Source organism: Dermacentor albipictus, chromosome 1 (genome assembly GCF_038994185.2).
Source record: "Dermacentor albipictus isolate Rhodes 1998 colony chromosome 1, USDA_Dalb.pri_finalv2, whole genome shotgun sequence".
NCBI lineage: Eukaryota > Metazoa > Arthropoda > Arachnida > Ixodida > Ixodidae > Dermacentor > Dermacentor albipictus.
Genome location: NC_091821.1, coordinates 43,180,177 through 43,196,382, shown reverse-complemented (window position 1 = coordinate 43,196,382; position 16,206 = coordinate 43,180,177). Strand labels below are relative to the sequence as shown.

Sequence of the window (16,206 nt, the reverse complement as noted above, 5' to 3'; positions counted from 1 at the left end):
GTTTTTTTTATGTACGTGTGTCTTCTGTTGTATACAAAGGATATGTCGGGAAAGATACATCTTAGTATTGTTAGTTAGATATATTGCCTAATAAGCCCAAGGAATGTAACCCTGTATGGGGAGGTGCCGCAACAATGACTTCGGAGATTTAACGTTCGTTAGCCGACTCCTAAGTAAAGACATTGTCACATGATCATTATTTCTTATTCGAGCCTTTACTTGCTTATCTTCCCGCTGTTCTTTTCGTCTTTAAGTTCGCCTTTCCACAGTGCAGGGTAGTAAACCTGAAGCTCTTCCACTCAACCTCCCTGCCTTGGCCATCCCATTTCTCTGGGCCTCTCTCCTCTCTTCCCCTTCCACTCTGTTTCTCTTTTTATCCCCCTACTCCTCCCCCCCGTGTGGGGAAATGTAGGGAAATGAATGTTGTCACCCAGAAAAGTAAATCAACTTAACAACATTTATAAAAGGAGAAAAAGAATGCCTACTTAGTTCTACTACGTATGCAAACAACGATACTGTCTTGCACGCGATACTCGTCATGAAGAAAAAAAAAGTCTTGAGTGTTCACGAAGACTTTCGCAACCTATAGGAGAATTACCGCGCAGTGCCTGTGATTCACTACCGCTGCTAAGAAGTGCTGCAAATGTGAAGCCGCGCGCCCAATTTCCGTGCTGTTCGACGACGGCGTCTTTCCATTGCTCTAAGCTTTTCTAGCGACCAAATACTTTGACGCGAAGCATCAATAATTTTACCGTTTGCGAGGTGGACAGCAGGGTCCTTAATTTTGCAGCACCACATATTGCCAATCTATACCCTGTCTCTGAAGCGTCGTGGGACACCTGTACGCCCCCCCCCCCGCCCCTGATTTTTGTCCTTTACTCCCTCTTTCAATTTCGCACTAAAGGTAAGAAGCACTTGATTGTGGAAACGGCGGTAGTATACTGCACAGGCAGTGGAATTTAAAGAAACACGTGTCCACGGTAGTCTGGATTGTATATATATATATATATATATATATATATATATATATATATATATATATATATATATATATATGTATATATATATATATATATATATATATATATATTTCAAAGTACCTTACAGTCTCCAAGGGGAGCAGTGAGTAAGGAGGGCGTCGTTGAACAATCCGTCCGTCCGTTCCGTCCGCTGACTTGCCGCGTCCCGAGCTGTGCAGTCTGGACCGCATCTTTTAAGCAGCCCCTCTACGAGCGAAACCTGCACTGACTCCGGAAACCTTGCTGGTGATAACCTTCCTGACTAGTCCATAAGACTCGTATTAATCTTATGGTGGCAGGATTTCTTTAATGCATTTCCGAAGCACAAATTGACAATGCTCCTCTGGAGGAGCTTGGAGTGGGCGGACCGATACAGCAGGTTTTAGTCGCAGAGAAGTTGCTAAAAATGTGCGGCTCATACAGCACAACGGACGGAACGCATGCAGAGGGAAGGTAGTGGTCGTGTCCTATCTGCATAGAACGGCACATAGGCTTAAAAAATGGCTAGCCGTGTGGGAACACAAGTGGTCTTTTCGGCGCCAGAAAGACTCGCGAAAATATGTTGGTTAACGGACCCGTACCGTATAAGCCAGCTGTGGGATGCTGTACGAATCATCCTAAAGCACCAGTGGGTTGCGTAGAAGCTCTTGTTTATGAGCTTCCGCTGTCCTGTGGGAAAAAAATATATCGGACAGACAGGAAGGTGTCTTAATGACCGGTTACGAGAACATAGTCTAAACGTGAAAAATAAGCAATACGGTCATCCGTCAACTCACTGTCAGGAATGCGGCTTTGCGGCGGTGTATGGGTCCTGCCGAATTCTTGCGAAGCACAAAGATAAAGATGTGCGAGAGAATGCAAACTAGAAGTGAGGCGTGCAGACAGGACACAAGAGTAGAGAAGTGGACAACACGAACGCCTAGTTTGCATAATGAATCTAGCACTTCTAGTTTGCATAATGAATCCTTACCAACTAGCTCAGCTTTCTGTCGTTCTATGCGAGAGAATATTGAGGCTCAGGCAATCTGTCAGAATAGTGACGCGCGTGTTAGTGCCCCTTCGGTCGACTTATTAGATATGGAGACCACTTTCTTGTATTGTTAAAATTTGGATGAGGTCGGGGGGGCGCCACTGTGCATAATTTAAATAATTTATGTGGTTGTTTCGTGAAAATAAAGTTGTTGAAGTTAGCGCATTCTGGTGTCGTCTCCCTTCTGTCCTTGCTCGCTGGCGCTAAATATGCTTTCCATTTGTTGTAACTCGCCTCCAGTGTTGCCGAACAGGACAATGTCATCTGCAAACCGAAAGTTGCTGAGATATTCGCCGTTAATTCATTCATTCAAAAAACTTTATTAGTGTCCTGAAGCCCGGTCTTTTCAGACCGAGGCGGGCCGCGTCCACGTCGGCACCGCCAGGCCGAGCCTTATGGCGTCATCGTGGACCCTCGGGACAGCCCGTAGCTGATTTTGATATGCAGAGCTTAATATCATCTTGTGCCAGTAAAGCCATCTTTCTTCGGGGTCGGCGAGAGTAGCGGGACAGCCCGCCAGCATGTGTCTGATGTCAATGATGCCATCGCACACATTACATTCTTTCCTAATTTCTCTTTCGGGGTGAATTTTATTTATGAAATAGGGAGTGGGGTACGTCCCGATTTGCAGTAAACGTAGCGTGACTGCCTGAGCCCTGTTCAATCTTACGTGTGACAATGGGAATTGCCTACGCCCCAAGTAGTAATACTTAGTGATGTCGTTGTAAGTTAGTAAGTGATCTTGATACTCCCCGGAATGGTAGTGGGCGTCGGTTCGGTTCTGACCAGCACAGCAAGCAAGTCCTCGTGCCAGGTTCATAACGAGGTTCCTAACCTCGTTGAGGTTGGGCCGAGCCTCGTCCACTTGTCCCATATGTGCAGGAAACCATCGGATTTCAGTTTTGATAGCTTCGACCTTGTCGATAATTTTAGCCGCAGTCCCAGCTACATAGCCTTTGTCAAAGCTCTTAATTGCTGCTTTGGAATCGCTATAGATGAAAGACCATTTACGGTTCCTGATGGCTAGAGCAATCGCGGCTTTCTCCGCCACCGTGGAATCCTTAGTGAAGATGGTGACGGCGTCTCGTACCTCGCCCCGGCTGTCGACCACCACGGCGGTGTAGGCCTTTTTGCCTTTGACCCAAGCAGCGTCTACAAGGGCCGCCTGTTGCCCTAGCTGTTCAATTTCTTTCAACAAAGCTTTCGCTCTCGCTTTTCTCCTGCTAACATTGTGTTCCGGGTGCATATTTCGCGGGAGGGGGGTGGTTCTGATCGCGTCTCTAAGGTTCGCGCTCAATTCTACCTCCGATTCCTTCGGGTTCATCGATCTATTGGGGTCTGTCCCTATCGCTTTGAGTATAAGCCTGCTCGCTCGCGTTTTCGTCAGTCTTTCCTGCGGCGCCATCTCTTGCGCTTCCGCCATCTCTTCTATCGTATTGTGCACACCTAGGTTCATGAGCTTCACGTTCGAGGTGCTGACGGGTATACCTAGGGTAGCCTTGACTAACTTTCTGATCATAGTGTTTAGCTTGTTCAGCTCGGCCTGCGACCATTTAAATAGACCTGCCACATAGGTGAAGTGACAGAGAGCGAAGGCGTGCACTAGCTTTAGAACGCTGTCCTCACCCAGGCCTCTATGTCTGTTGCTGATTCTCCTTAGTAACTTGATGGCTTGGTCCGTCTTGTTTGAAATGTGTTGAATGGCATTGAGATTGGTACATCCCGCTGCTATGTGGAAGCCTAAAACTCTAATCTTTTCCACCTGCTTGATCGCGGATCCGTCGTGACAGCGTAAGATAATCTTGGGTTCCTCCCCGGGGACGTAGCCCCTGGGTCTTCGACCCCTGCGTCGATGATTTAGGACCAAAAGCTCCGACCCTGCCGCCGAACAGTTGAGTCCCATCTCGCCTAGCGTGCTTTCCACGGCGTGTATGCTCTACTGCAGCCTGGTCTCCGTTTGGCCTACGTTACCGTTGGCGCTCCATATGGTTATGTCATCGGCGTATATTGCAAAGTGTATACCTTCTATACTCTCCAGTTTCCTCGTGACTCTGGTCATCGCTATATTAAATAACATGGGCGAAAGTACGGCCCCTTGCGGGGTGCCCCTGTTTTCCTGTTTCCCAGGTTCATCACCTTCGATTTTAGTTCTCCTAGTGTGAGGATCGCTTGCCTACCACCCAGAAACGCCTTGACTACGGTGTATAGCCTCTCGCCCAACCCCAGCTCGGACAGGACTTCGAGGATGGCCTTGTGTCCTATGCGATCAAAAGCTTTTTCGACGTCTAATCCCAGAATCGCTCTCGTGTGCACCAGGCTAACGTGTATGAGCTGGTGTTTGATCAGGAGCATGGCGTCCTGAGTCGATAGTCCGGGGCGGAAACCGATCACGTTATACGGGAGTATGTCATTTTGCTCGACGTATCTAGTGAGTCTGTTAAGAATAACGTGTTCCATAGCTTTACCTATGCACGATGTAAGCGAGATTGGACGTAGGTTAACCAGATGGAGCGGTTTACCCGGTTTTGGTATGAGGATAGTGCTGGCCATCTTCCATTCCTCCGGATAGTCTCCCTTTCTCCACAACTCGGTGAAATGATCTGTCAAGAAAGTGACCGACTCATCGTCTAGATTCATTAACAGTTTATTGCTAATACCGTCGGGTCCGGCTGCCGATCTACTAGAGAGACCATGGATGGCGGCCCGTACCTCACCCTCGGTGAAATCGCGGTCCATTTCCTCGCACGGTCCTCCCATGTACTCCACGCGTCCGTCGCTATCGCCCGGTTGTTTGAGCGGGAGATATTTGTCCGCGAGCTGTCTCATGACTACCTCCTGAGTCATGTACTGGCTGACTTGATGTACCAGTTTTGCAATTGCGGTTCTCTTGTTTGACTTAGTGTCGCTCTCGTTCAATAGATGTTTGAGGATGTTCCAACTGCCTCCATGTTTGATTCTGCCGTCTGCCAAGTGGCAAACTTCGTCCCACTGCTGTTTCACGAGTGTTCTCGAATGCTCCTCGATCCGTCTGTTTAGCAACGCTTTTTCCTGAGAGTTCGGTTCAGTTTTTGCGTTTTACATCTTTGCAGGATGGATTGTTTGGCCTCGATCAGATGCGCGAGCCTACTGTCTATGCTCTCTATGTTTTCTTCGGTCTTGATTTCTTTAGTGGGCTCCCTGACGTCCTCTTCGAGCTGGTTGATCCAGGTCTGGAAGGACTGTCTGCCCGCTTCTATCGGTTCCGATTGTAGTCTCTTCGCTCTAACTTTCTTAAAAAGGTCCCAGTCCGTGCACCGAAAGGTTCTAGTCTCATGTTTCGGCATACCTATACATATGTGTATGATATAGTGGTCGCTGCCTAGATCGGTGCCCGAGTTTTCCCAACTAGCTTGTTTCGAGTTGTTGACAAAAGTTAGGTCGGGTGTAGAGTCCCTGCACGTGGACGTGCCACAGCGGGTGGGGAAAGCCGGATCAGTGATCAGGCACATGTCCCAGGTCCGTGGCAAGGTCCCATAACCCCTCACCTTTCTTTGTATTTCACGCGTATCCCCACGCTTGGTAGGGGGCATTAAAGTCCCCTCAGATGATGAGCTGGGAGCTCTTTGCGACTGCGAGTGCCTTGTTGAAAAGTGCCCTAAAACTTTGTTTCTTGTAGGTGGGAGCGCTATTCCACTGCCACACACTAAAACTGTGGGCGCTATCCATGATTATTGAATGGGTTAATTTTGCTGTTACCCGCGATCGATCTCTTTGGAGCACCCCCTGACCTTCCGGAGAGCGATTTTATACTTTCTGATTCTAACGGCAAGAATTCGTCGTCGTCGCATCTCGTTTCGAGTTTCTTGAATCGCTGTTCGGCCGTTAACCTCCATTTCCATAGTTTATCCACTTTAAAGTTAGTCCTTTCCGTCGTCTCTCTAATTTCTTTGATTACCTCTTTCAGCTCGCTGAGGACTGAGAAAACCGAGTCAGTTTCGGGGCTTACTGCTTTTTTTTTCGGGGCGGGGGAGGTATCTCCCTCGTTTGGTTCGTTGCTTTGACTTAGTGGTCTGGCTACTGCTACGCTGGCAGGGCTCGGCTGAGCCTTCTTTTTCAGTTCTGCTCCCTGTTTGGTCCGCTCTTCATTAGCTTTACGCAAAGAGTTTACCTCCCTAATCAACTGTTCTATTCTGGCATCATTGCTTTCAGTCACCGCCGGCGTCGTGGCGCCACCGACGATTCTCACCGTACCTTTGACTTTATTCGCCCAGGCGGTCCCAACTGTCGGCTTGGCACCAGGTGTTCCATCTTCTAAGCGCACCTGCGCTCCTCCCGACTTGGAGCGGCTTCTCTCCCTCGTGGCCGATCGTGACCGGGCGCGTTCCCTTCGGCGAGCTCGTACCACATAGGGTGTCTGAAATCTCTACTTGCACGCCTTGTCTCCGGTGGGATGGTCTCCTCCGCAGAACTTGCACTTGGGCGTGCAAATGTGGTCCGCTCGTGGGTTGGGGGCTCCACACCCTCTACACTGAACAGAGTCCGGCGTGGGGCACACGTCCGAGTGGTGTCCTACCCTACCACAAGTAAAGCACACATCAAATTGTTTTCTGTAGAGATAACATCTCAACAAGGTCGGCCCGTAGCGCACAAAGTTTGGCACTCTCAGTCCGTCGAAGAGGACGATGACTGAGCCCGCCGTCTTGATGCGCACCTTGATGCGCCAACTTGATGCGTGGCGGCCAAAGCGAGCGGGTTGCGCTCATGCACGATATTTCTTGTGATAGTGGACTGGGAGTCCCTGATGTCGACTTGTCTAATCACCCCTTTGCACGTGGCGTGCGGGACCGTCTTGTACGCATTGACTTCGTACTCCGTTTCCACGATTTTGAAGGACTTGATTCTCACGTACCTTGCCGCATGGTCTGGTTCAGGAGTGCTCACCACCACGATATTTTGTGTGAAGTTGGGGCACACCATGTCTTCACTTGCTTGCTCTGCCGTTAGGCCTGAAGCCTCGATCACTGCGGTTCCAATAGCGGTGGTACTTACTTTGCTCAAATTTAGTCCTCCTCGTGGCCTGATTATAATCATCCGATGCTCCTCGGGCAGTTGGGGCATCCTTGAGGCCTTGCCTATGCGATACTTGATCGAGCCGGGGTTGGTGGCGAGTCCCTTGCTGCCGCCGGTAGCGGCGTCTCCGCCGGACGCTTGCGAGGTATACTTGGCGTCGCGTTCACCGCGTTGCTGCTCTTCTTTCCAGCACGGTATCGTCGTCTGGTAGCCACTTGCCAACCGAAATCTTCCTCGTTGTTGTCCTCTTCCAGCTGCCATGTCCGCCTGGCACGTAGGCCGGCAAGGCCTAATGGGCCCTACTCCTCGCTAAGGTTAGCTCCGCACGTAGTGGGATGAACAGACAAAGTCCAAGAAAATTGTCAAAAATTGGTTCCCACCTCGAAACTTCGTATCAGTCTAGTCTGGGCAACTTCACGAATCTGATGATGTGCTTGAAATTGTCGTACCTCGAAAAATTGGCCAGCGGAACATCGAAAAAGACGGAGCCGATGTGACAGACGTGTCTGCTCCGTACTCCCATAAACCTGTGCAGGAAGCTGTGTGCAGCTCCAAACCAGGTGGCAAAAATAAAATATCGGAGCCGACAAGTTGTATGTTGTTGTATACATGCGTGACAAGATTGCATACAATGTATATATTTCCGCCCACATCTATGGGTTAAACTATTGTGTGTATTATTGTGTATTATGTATGACGCATCATATTAAGGATAGGAACAAACAAAAGAACGCCCACAAATGTGGAGGGGCCGAAGTATACCGCACGTGTCCCACATAAGATGTACAAAAATAAAATATATATATATATATATATATATATATATATATATATATGCAAATGCGACGCAGCTGAATAGAACCAACATAATGTTGTTTGCCGCCACTTGCAGCAACTTGTTATTTTTATTCCGGCTAATTACATTACTAGTTATTATTTAATCAACTTTAATCAATCTTGTATTCAGATCAAAATTTACAATGAGAAAATTGTAGGTCACCTGAAAAATTCTCGGTCCAGCTTTCCGTTGTTGAATGCAGGCTTTGCAAGGCCGAAAGAAAGCCCGTGAAACACGAACCGCGAGTGAGATAACGGCTCCTTGCGTGGGAGATATACGTCTTGTTGCTCCGTCTCGAATTCAGAAAGATGGAAGAAAGTGAGAGAGAGGAAAGTCAGCGATGTTAACCGGATGCAAGTTTCCGGTTTACTACTATGTTCGGCGGCGGGGGAAAGTAAGGTTAGAAATTCTGGAGAAGGAGAGAGAGGAGCGACTAAGAAAAGAAAAAAAAAAGAAAGACCGCGAAGTAGATTAGATAAACGATAAAAAGTGTCGAGACAAAGAAAAGCGCGTGTGTTGCGTCAGATAACGTCGGGACGTTCACATATGGATGGTCAGCAACACGTTAGTAGGAAGCCCCTCGTCAACACGGCCGCAGGCGTGCGTATATACCGCCGCATAAGTATCGCCGTCGCCGAAGGATGAAAAATTCATCTCTAGACGACGGGCCTAACTCACCGCGGGCGCCTAATAAACTCGGCACACAAGCACACGGACGCGCCGACTGTCACGCCAGGCCTGCTACAAAGTGGCGTCGCTGGGAGAAATTACGTTCCCTGCGCCAGCCTGTCGTCGTCTTGTCGAACAGCGAGCGAATCGCACAGCCATGCTTCTCCTTCTCGGTGTCCCATCCCGCGCTTGCCGGGTTCTGGTGCTACATTTGCAAGGCGCGCCGGCCACGCATGCCGACTCCGTGAGTGAAATTACGCCTTATTTCGAGCTTCTCGATCGTTCCGCGGGCAACGTAATACTTGCTCGTTCGTCCGCTATCGCAGGCGCGGATGTTCGTCGCCTCGCCACGGGACGATCGATACGTAATCTCTTGCATCGGCGGCGAAAGGAAACGGGAAGTACGGAGCCAAGCAAGAAAGACATTCTTATCTTTCCCAGTTAAAGGCTTAGGATAAGCTTCTCACAATCTGTTCTTCCGTACACCAGTGCAATCTGTGCCGCGTAATGACGGGGAACGCTGCAACAAGAGAACAGCCTCATAGGACGTTGCGAAATGCCGCACTTTCTCCACGCCACCTGAGGCCCACGGCTTCCAAGTGCATTTGTTCGGTACCTTCTGACTCGGTTGATTGGGAAACGGAGCAGTCTGATAAAGTGGAACCTTTGGACGAGTTGGTGATTCAATATCGACATGACTGCGTACACAGCGCCCATGTTGTGTCCTTGCTTCTGTCGTCGTCTTTTTGCGCTGTGCAGTCATGTCGATGTTGTAGCTGTGCGGTTTTGTGTCTTGTAAAAAAAAAATTAAAAATGGCGCATTCAGCAAGACTTGTGCTATGTGGAGTTACTGTTTCTCAATAAGAGCGTGGGGGATTTCGCATTTCAAACGAGCGCGCCATTTCGTATTTTTACGAATGCGACTTGGTACTCGCACTTGCCAGTGACACGCCCCGCTTTCAGACCACAGCGGTGGAGGTCATGCTGGACGTTACAATCTGATTCTTCTTGTACGCTGAGAGCAATCACTGCGCAGACGACAAGTCCTTGACAAGCACAATAAGCTTGCGTGCGTCAGAGAAGGTTCCATTCCCCGTCAATAATGGGTCTACGGATATTCATTCCCACAAAGAAAATGCGCGTCAATCCAGGTATCGTTTTTTCACCGAACTTGCATATTTATGACGCTCAGCACAAGCATTGTCGTAATCGTTCCGTGTTCCACTGTTTCGAACAAGTCTTATTTCGTGGAGATATCTGTTCATTTATAGCGCGCAGTCTATTATTAAACACACTTACGCACACGCGCACAGGCACACGCGTGCACACTCATACACACACGATTATCGCTGTCTGCAGCCGAAATAACTAAAACTGAATAACTAACTTTTTCTTGACTGCAGTGAGTGGGTATGTTTGTACTGAAAAGTCAGAGGCAGTCGTGTTTCTACACAGTAACAGTTGGAAGAATTATTCTAGCATGTCTGTGCTCCGAGATACCAGACTCCGAATTTTAAATGTAGTTCGCATGATTATGCATGCAAGAGAGTGAGGATCGGCGCAAAGCTCTTCCCTGATGTGACGCGGCTGTTGCGTGCGGTGTTTAGTCTGACAACGGGGCGGAGGCATAGGCAAAGATGATAACTGTTCCCCTTCCCCTCTTGGCTGGCGAAATCAAGATATGATGGTGCGGTGTGCCATGCAGTCGTTGCTCTTGATTGCAATAAAACTTTACTGTACTTGGCAATCATCAGTCACTTTATTTGCGTAGCCCAGGCAAGGACCATGCCCGCTCGTCTATAGTCACCATTACGCGGGCGAACTGCCCTCCGGCATCTCAGCATGGCAGCTGCCGCCATCGTTACAGGCTGCGCGGTCGCATATACGACAGCGGTTCCGGGTTCTTCAATATTTAGTTACTACTACGTCGCAGGGAGGTTTCATCCCTAGACCTGTTTTTCGAAACCACGCAGGTAAAATGAATCAATAATCTGACGCCAGGAATTTCGATCTACTAGAAACCCGTAACCAAGCTTTGATGACCGCGCTCATTCGCTTCCCGATTTAAAATGTGTCGCTTAAGTAAAGTTATATGAAAAATTTAATTCATGTTATTAGTAGAGTAGTTTGCTGGGCCAGTTGGTGAATGGTGAACATATAACGGTTTCCCACCAAGTGCGGACGCGAGCACAAGAAAGAAGAAACGGACAGGACAACGGTGGACTTACAACTGAAGTTTACTGTGAATACATTCCGCAAATCTCCGCCACGCATGCGTATACACCCAAGAACAATAACAAGGTTGTTGATATTTGACTACAAACCTTGTTATTGCTCTTGGGTGTATACGCATGCGTGGCGGAGATTTGTGGAATGTATTCACAATAAACTTCAGTTGTAAGTCCAGCGTTGTCCTGTCCGTTTCTTCTTTCTTGTGCTCGCGTCCTTACTTGCTGGAAACCGTCATATATTCATCATGTTATTTTGTTCATGAATGAATGTATTGCTTTAGTTTTAATGCAAATGATGTCTGCTGGGACAGACAGTTTATCTATAGGGACGTGATTAGAGTAATTTTTGTAAGCTTCTTTTTTTTCAACTGTTCGAAGCAAAAAAAAAAAGATCTACGATATGCAGGGTGGCCCAAGATAAACCGAACTCAAAGCACATGTAGAACACATGAACTGTAAAGTGCTATTATACAAGTAGATGAAAGACAAAAACCTACTTACATGGGTTTCTCCACCTTCACAGGTATCTACAGGTACTGCTGGAAATGTTTAATGCCATGGCTAATCGCCATTAATGACGCCTGCCAGTTCATGCGCTCTTCACTTGCTTTACAGTTGATTTACTTTGGCCACCCCTCTCCCTCTTTCCACACACACACACACGCACAGAGAGAGAGAGAGAAAGAGAGAGACAGACAGACAGACAGATGAAGATAGAGGATTGGTCAGAGGGCTTACACTTTGCTCCCCACCCCCTTCCATCGTGAACTACAGTTCGTATACGCGCTGTCGCATTAGGTATTTTTAGTTTGAGGCAACGAATCGTTAGCCAGGTTATCATTTATCTTGAGACTTAATGAACCCCCGCATTGCAGTGACCGCCCTAAGGACGCTAACATAAAGAAATACATGTGGCGCTACTTCTACAGGCACAGGAGCCTGCCGGGACCACATAACGATTCTATTCCAACGCTATTCCTTTTCGTGCTTCGTCAGTGATCCGAGCGAAGCTCTGCCTGCTTTATCACCACGATCGGCTGGTAGTGAGCGGTTGATGATAAGGAACGAATATAATAGAAGGAAAACGTACAGTGACGTTTTACTTCGCGAAAGCGGGCTACGCGCAACCGTATGGCCGCCGCGAACATGCACCGCGAGCACCGCGGCGTCTACGCAAAACGCTATGCATGTAGGCGAGCTTCCTACAGGAATGGGCCAATCTTTTGTTATTGTTTCGCACTTTTAAAATTTAATTTCAGAAGATTTAACATACAAGACATGCGCTGTCGCTGTTTTGGCTCATGACATTTGTTTGTGAGCTGTCATTTTCAAAATTCCGAGGAATAACTTTGTCAAGAATGTAAGACAAGGACTGAGCAACCTTAGCGATAGAAGGACTTTAGCACCGTACAGAATGCTTCGCGGCCTCAGGCAAACACCACCGATTCGAAGAGTTGCCCTTTACGTTTGCGCGTAAAGATTATTTGATTATACCGGCCCGAGGGCTCTGTTGTCTAACGATACATTGCAGTTTCGATTCCCTTCGTTCTTCATCATTGGCTCGAATGCCGCTGTGCAGCCGTTGTCGCTGGGGAAGGTGTTAGGCTCTGGAATCGAGAGCTGGTCGAAATTGTGGATGGTTGCCCAAGAGTGAGGCAGCAGCTCAAGACTACAACGCGGATACGGAAAGATAAAGATTCGTGGCCATTCCACTCTGTGAAGGTGGAAGACCAGCGAAGCTGCGCGCCCCTTAATGGCAAACTGTCCCTTGCCGTGCGTCAAACGCCGTATGCACATAAATGAAAGGTGAAGCGCGACTAGTCGGTCCTCCATGACGTTGAGCCTCGGAAGATGATGAGGCACCGGGGGCTATACACAGTCCTGTATTGTCGCAAAATGTGGCACCACACCTTTTACTAAAGAATCCTGACACGTACAACAGACACGCATACCTGACCGCACTCCCAGGGCACACACTGCTTCACCGTAGCCAAGGCGACCGTGCGTTGGTCGACGTCCCGCATTGCAGTAATGGCTGTGAGGTCACTCAAAAACCACAAGCGGTCACACACAACACAGGCCACACAAAACTGGTTCCCCACAACCTCTCTCTGAAACCTGGCCCTTGCTCCGGTGAAACGTTCCAAGTTTTCGGGACCGTGACCACATGGACGGTCCGCATTTCCTTCCGCCTCGTGGTCCTGGGGGGCAGCACATTTACGGGACCGCTACCACGGGATAGCGGAAGGAAAGGAGATACGCAAGCGCTTGGAACACCGACAAAGAGAGGACGGCGCGAACGTAGACATGGTTGACGCGGCTCAAATTGTAGTATCTGTTCTTATCAGCTTAATATCTGATTTGGACCTAATATATTAAGCTTATTTTTGCAAGTTGGAAAAGTGCTTAACGCCAGCTTCACCTCCGCCGCGAATCGGCCCGGTATTGCACTATCTTCGGGATCGGCCCGCGTATGGGGAGAAATTCTCGATCTACGCGGCTCGATAGACGCACGCACATCTTTTTTCGCTGTAAAAAAGATTGCCTTCAGCCAGCGTGCGTACGATACGTGTACTTGTGATTGCATGCCTGCCTTTTAGCAACATGAATATACGTGCGTAATTGTAGACAGCTTTAGTATAGCGTAAAGCAGCAAACGCGTTGCGTGCGCCATACTGCGCATGCGCTGTACGCAAACGGTGCAGATTTAGCGGTGAACGCTAACGCACGCACGCAAGGAGAGCCTTACGTACGGTAACATGGCGGCGCCAGTCGAAGTGAGAGCTGCTCCCTTCGGATCTTTCGAGTCGTCGGCCTGCACTGTTCGGCTCATGCTTTCCCCACTAATGCTCGTGTTGGCTTTAAATTTGTGTGATGATGCTTCGACTGCGGCGTACAGGTGACGAATGGGTATTGTTTACGATATACGTTCGCGATTAGCGGCGCAGTAGGCTTAACCAGAAGGTTTGCTTATGTTTGCTCATGTTTGCTGTATCCGTATCGAGATGGCGCCCAAGTGTATTTCGCTCGTTCGCTTGGTGTAAAGCCGCATGTCAAGTCGATGCATGTCGCGTTTTCCGCGGCAAAACAAAGTAGTGTGGTCGGTGCTGTGGTCACAATGCGTGTGCGCTTTACTAACGACGACGGCATGAACCTCCTGAAGGAGGTTTTCGCCTTGAACCCATTCGGACGGACGTCAAAAGTGGAAAGCAGGGGGAAATCCGCTTTCTGGAAGCGAAATTACCGGCGAAACGTCCCCTCTGGAATAGCCTCGATGTGGAACAAGCCGCTTCTTGAGGACGCGTACAACCTGCGTGGTCGCTCTCGTTCCCGAAGCATGCGGACGTCTATGTCGTACCAACTTAAGAAGGACAGGCAATATGGTTTCCACAGAACACTCGATTGCGGCATGCTAAGAATAATTGGTGTGTTTCGTGACTCTTGACAAAACAACACTGAAACCAGACACCTACATGCGTAATCAACGCTGCGACTGTGGCTTTAGAGAAGCTTGACTTAAGGACACACTTGCGGATGCGGCATTGGATCAGCTCGACATTTTGTGTGGATTTGGCTTTCCAGTACTTCGTGTTTTTACATCTAGATGTCGCCGTACATGTTCGCGTCAACGTTAGCGCTTTTATCCGTTCCGCTATTCTAAAACTCTATCTTGTGCTGCGCAGTGCAGCCTTTCTTAGCGTTAGCGTTGCGTCGCACGCTAACGCTAACGCAAGCATTTTACGCTATACTAAAGCTCTACTGAAACTGTCTTGTGCCATCTTTATTAACCGATCGAGTTTGGGCTCCTGATGAATGCATGCCGTGGTGTTTCAGTGGTTCTGACGTTCTGGCACTGAGCACGATCGACGTCGTGGAACCACATTGCGGTCGCGGCGGCTGGCTTTAATGCTCAGACATCTGTGCGTTTCGGCGAACGTTAAAGAATGGCCAAAACTAATCGCGCTGGCCTCTATTACGGCTCCTTTCGTAGTTCTGTGTAAAACTTTGAGGTATATAAAGACACATTAATCAAAACATGCCGGTCGGTGTCGGTGAAACCTCGCGGTCGTCGTCTTTCTTTCTTTCTTTCTTTCTTTCTTTCTTTCTTTCTTTCTTTCTTTCTTTCTTTCTTTCTTTCTTTCTTTCTTCCTTTCTTTCTTTCTTTCCCTTCTTTCTTTCTTTCTTTCTTCCTTTCTTTCTTTCTTTCTTTCTTTCTGAAATTTGTCAACTTTCCGTCACGTCCAGCCCTGCAATATTCAGAAGTAACTACAACCGAGAGTCATACGCGCCGCTTTTAGTAACCCAAACTGCAGGCATATTTAGGCCCGCTTGAAGAGCGCATAGTATACGTACAGATGACGCAGGCGTTCCGTTGCTTTCCCCGCTGATCCCACGGTTTAGTTATTGCTTGTGAAAAAGCAGCGCAAGACACGAGATAGACGAAAGAGATACACTCACCAAGCTCTGACTACACACAGACACTCATTTTCTGTCTTAGTTTTGTTCGACTTTGTCTGTCCCACGTCTTGGCTATAGCACTGCCTCCTTAACCATCTACCAAACAGCCCGCGTCGTAGAAAACGTGCTCGAAGAAAAATTATGGGTTGTAATATATTCCAAAGGAACTCTGGAGCAGTGAGAGACGTCCTGTAGTGGCTGGCCGTAGAACAATTTCGAGACCACCTGGCGTTCTTTAACCGTGCACCTAACCCTAAGCTCGCTATATTGGGCACTTATATATATATATATATATATATATATATATATATAGATGCAGCGGGCGAATCTTTCTTTGTTGGCCTCAGAAGGGGTACAGTTGAGATATTGATGGCAATAGACCACCGTCGATAAAGTTGCATTGCTTAAGGGTTGTCTTACGTTCAACGGTGAGCGAATACCTTTAGGTGCCCGAAAATCAATGCGTATGCTCAGTGTAGAGTGTACAATGTTCGGAGCCGCGCACGCAGCTGTTGTTTCCTTTCTTTCGCTCGTTCGCTCCATCGAACTTTCGACACTCCGGCATGGTTATTCGGCAGCTATATATTCAAAGGACTACTGCAACGACGTTTTGCAGCGCGTGAAAGGGGCTACTTTGAGATACTGCCGATACAGAGCCGTCTCCCTGCAAAATGTTGCGTATGAATGACCAACGCGCGCGTCACGAAAAGCTCGCCGGAATAAACAATTTTTTTTTTTTTTTACCGAAACTAAGAAACAGAAAATGCCGTCATTATCGCTCATCGGAAATGGGCTTAACCTTCGAGACAGGACGGCGTCGGCTAAACGTGCTGAAAATTTTGCTTGGCCGTGTTCTGAGATTTGCGTCGCATCCCTTAAGCGCAATGTGCGCGAGTCGGCCGCTTAGAATGT

General features: G+C 48.4%; 1 protein-coding gene and 1 pseudogene across 3 annotated transcripts in view; both read left to right on the top strand.

Moving 5' to 3' along the window:
• Positions 1-16,206, top strand: part of LOC135906417 (RYamide receptor-like) — a 296,851-nt gene that overhangs the window by 146,117 nt on the left and 134,528 nt on the right. The window lies entirely within an intron of this gene.
• On the top strand, positions 13,144-13,312 carry LOC135906797 (U2 spliceosomal RNA; annotated as a pseudogene).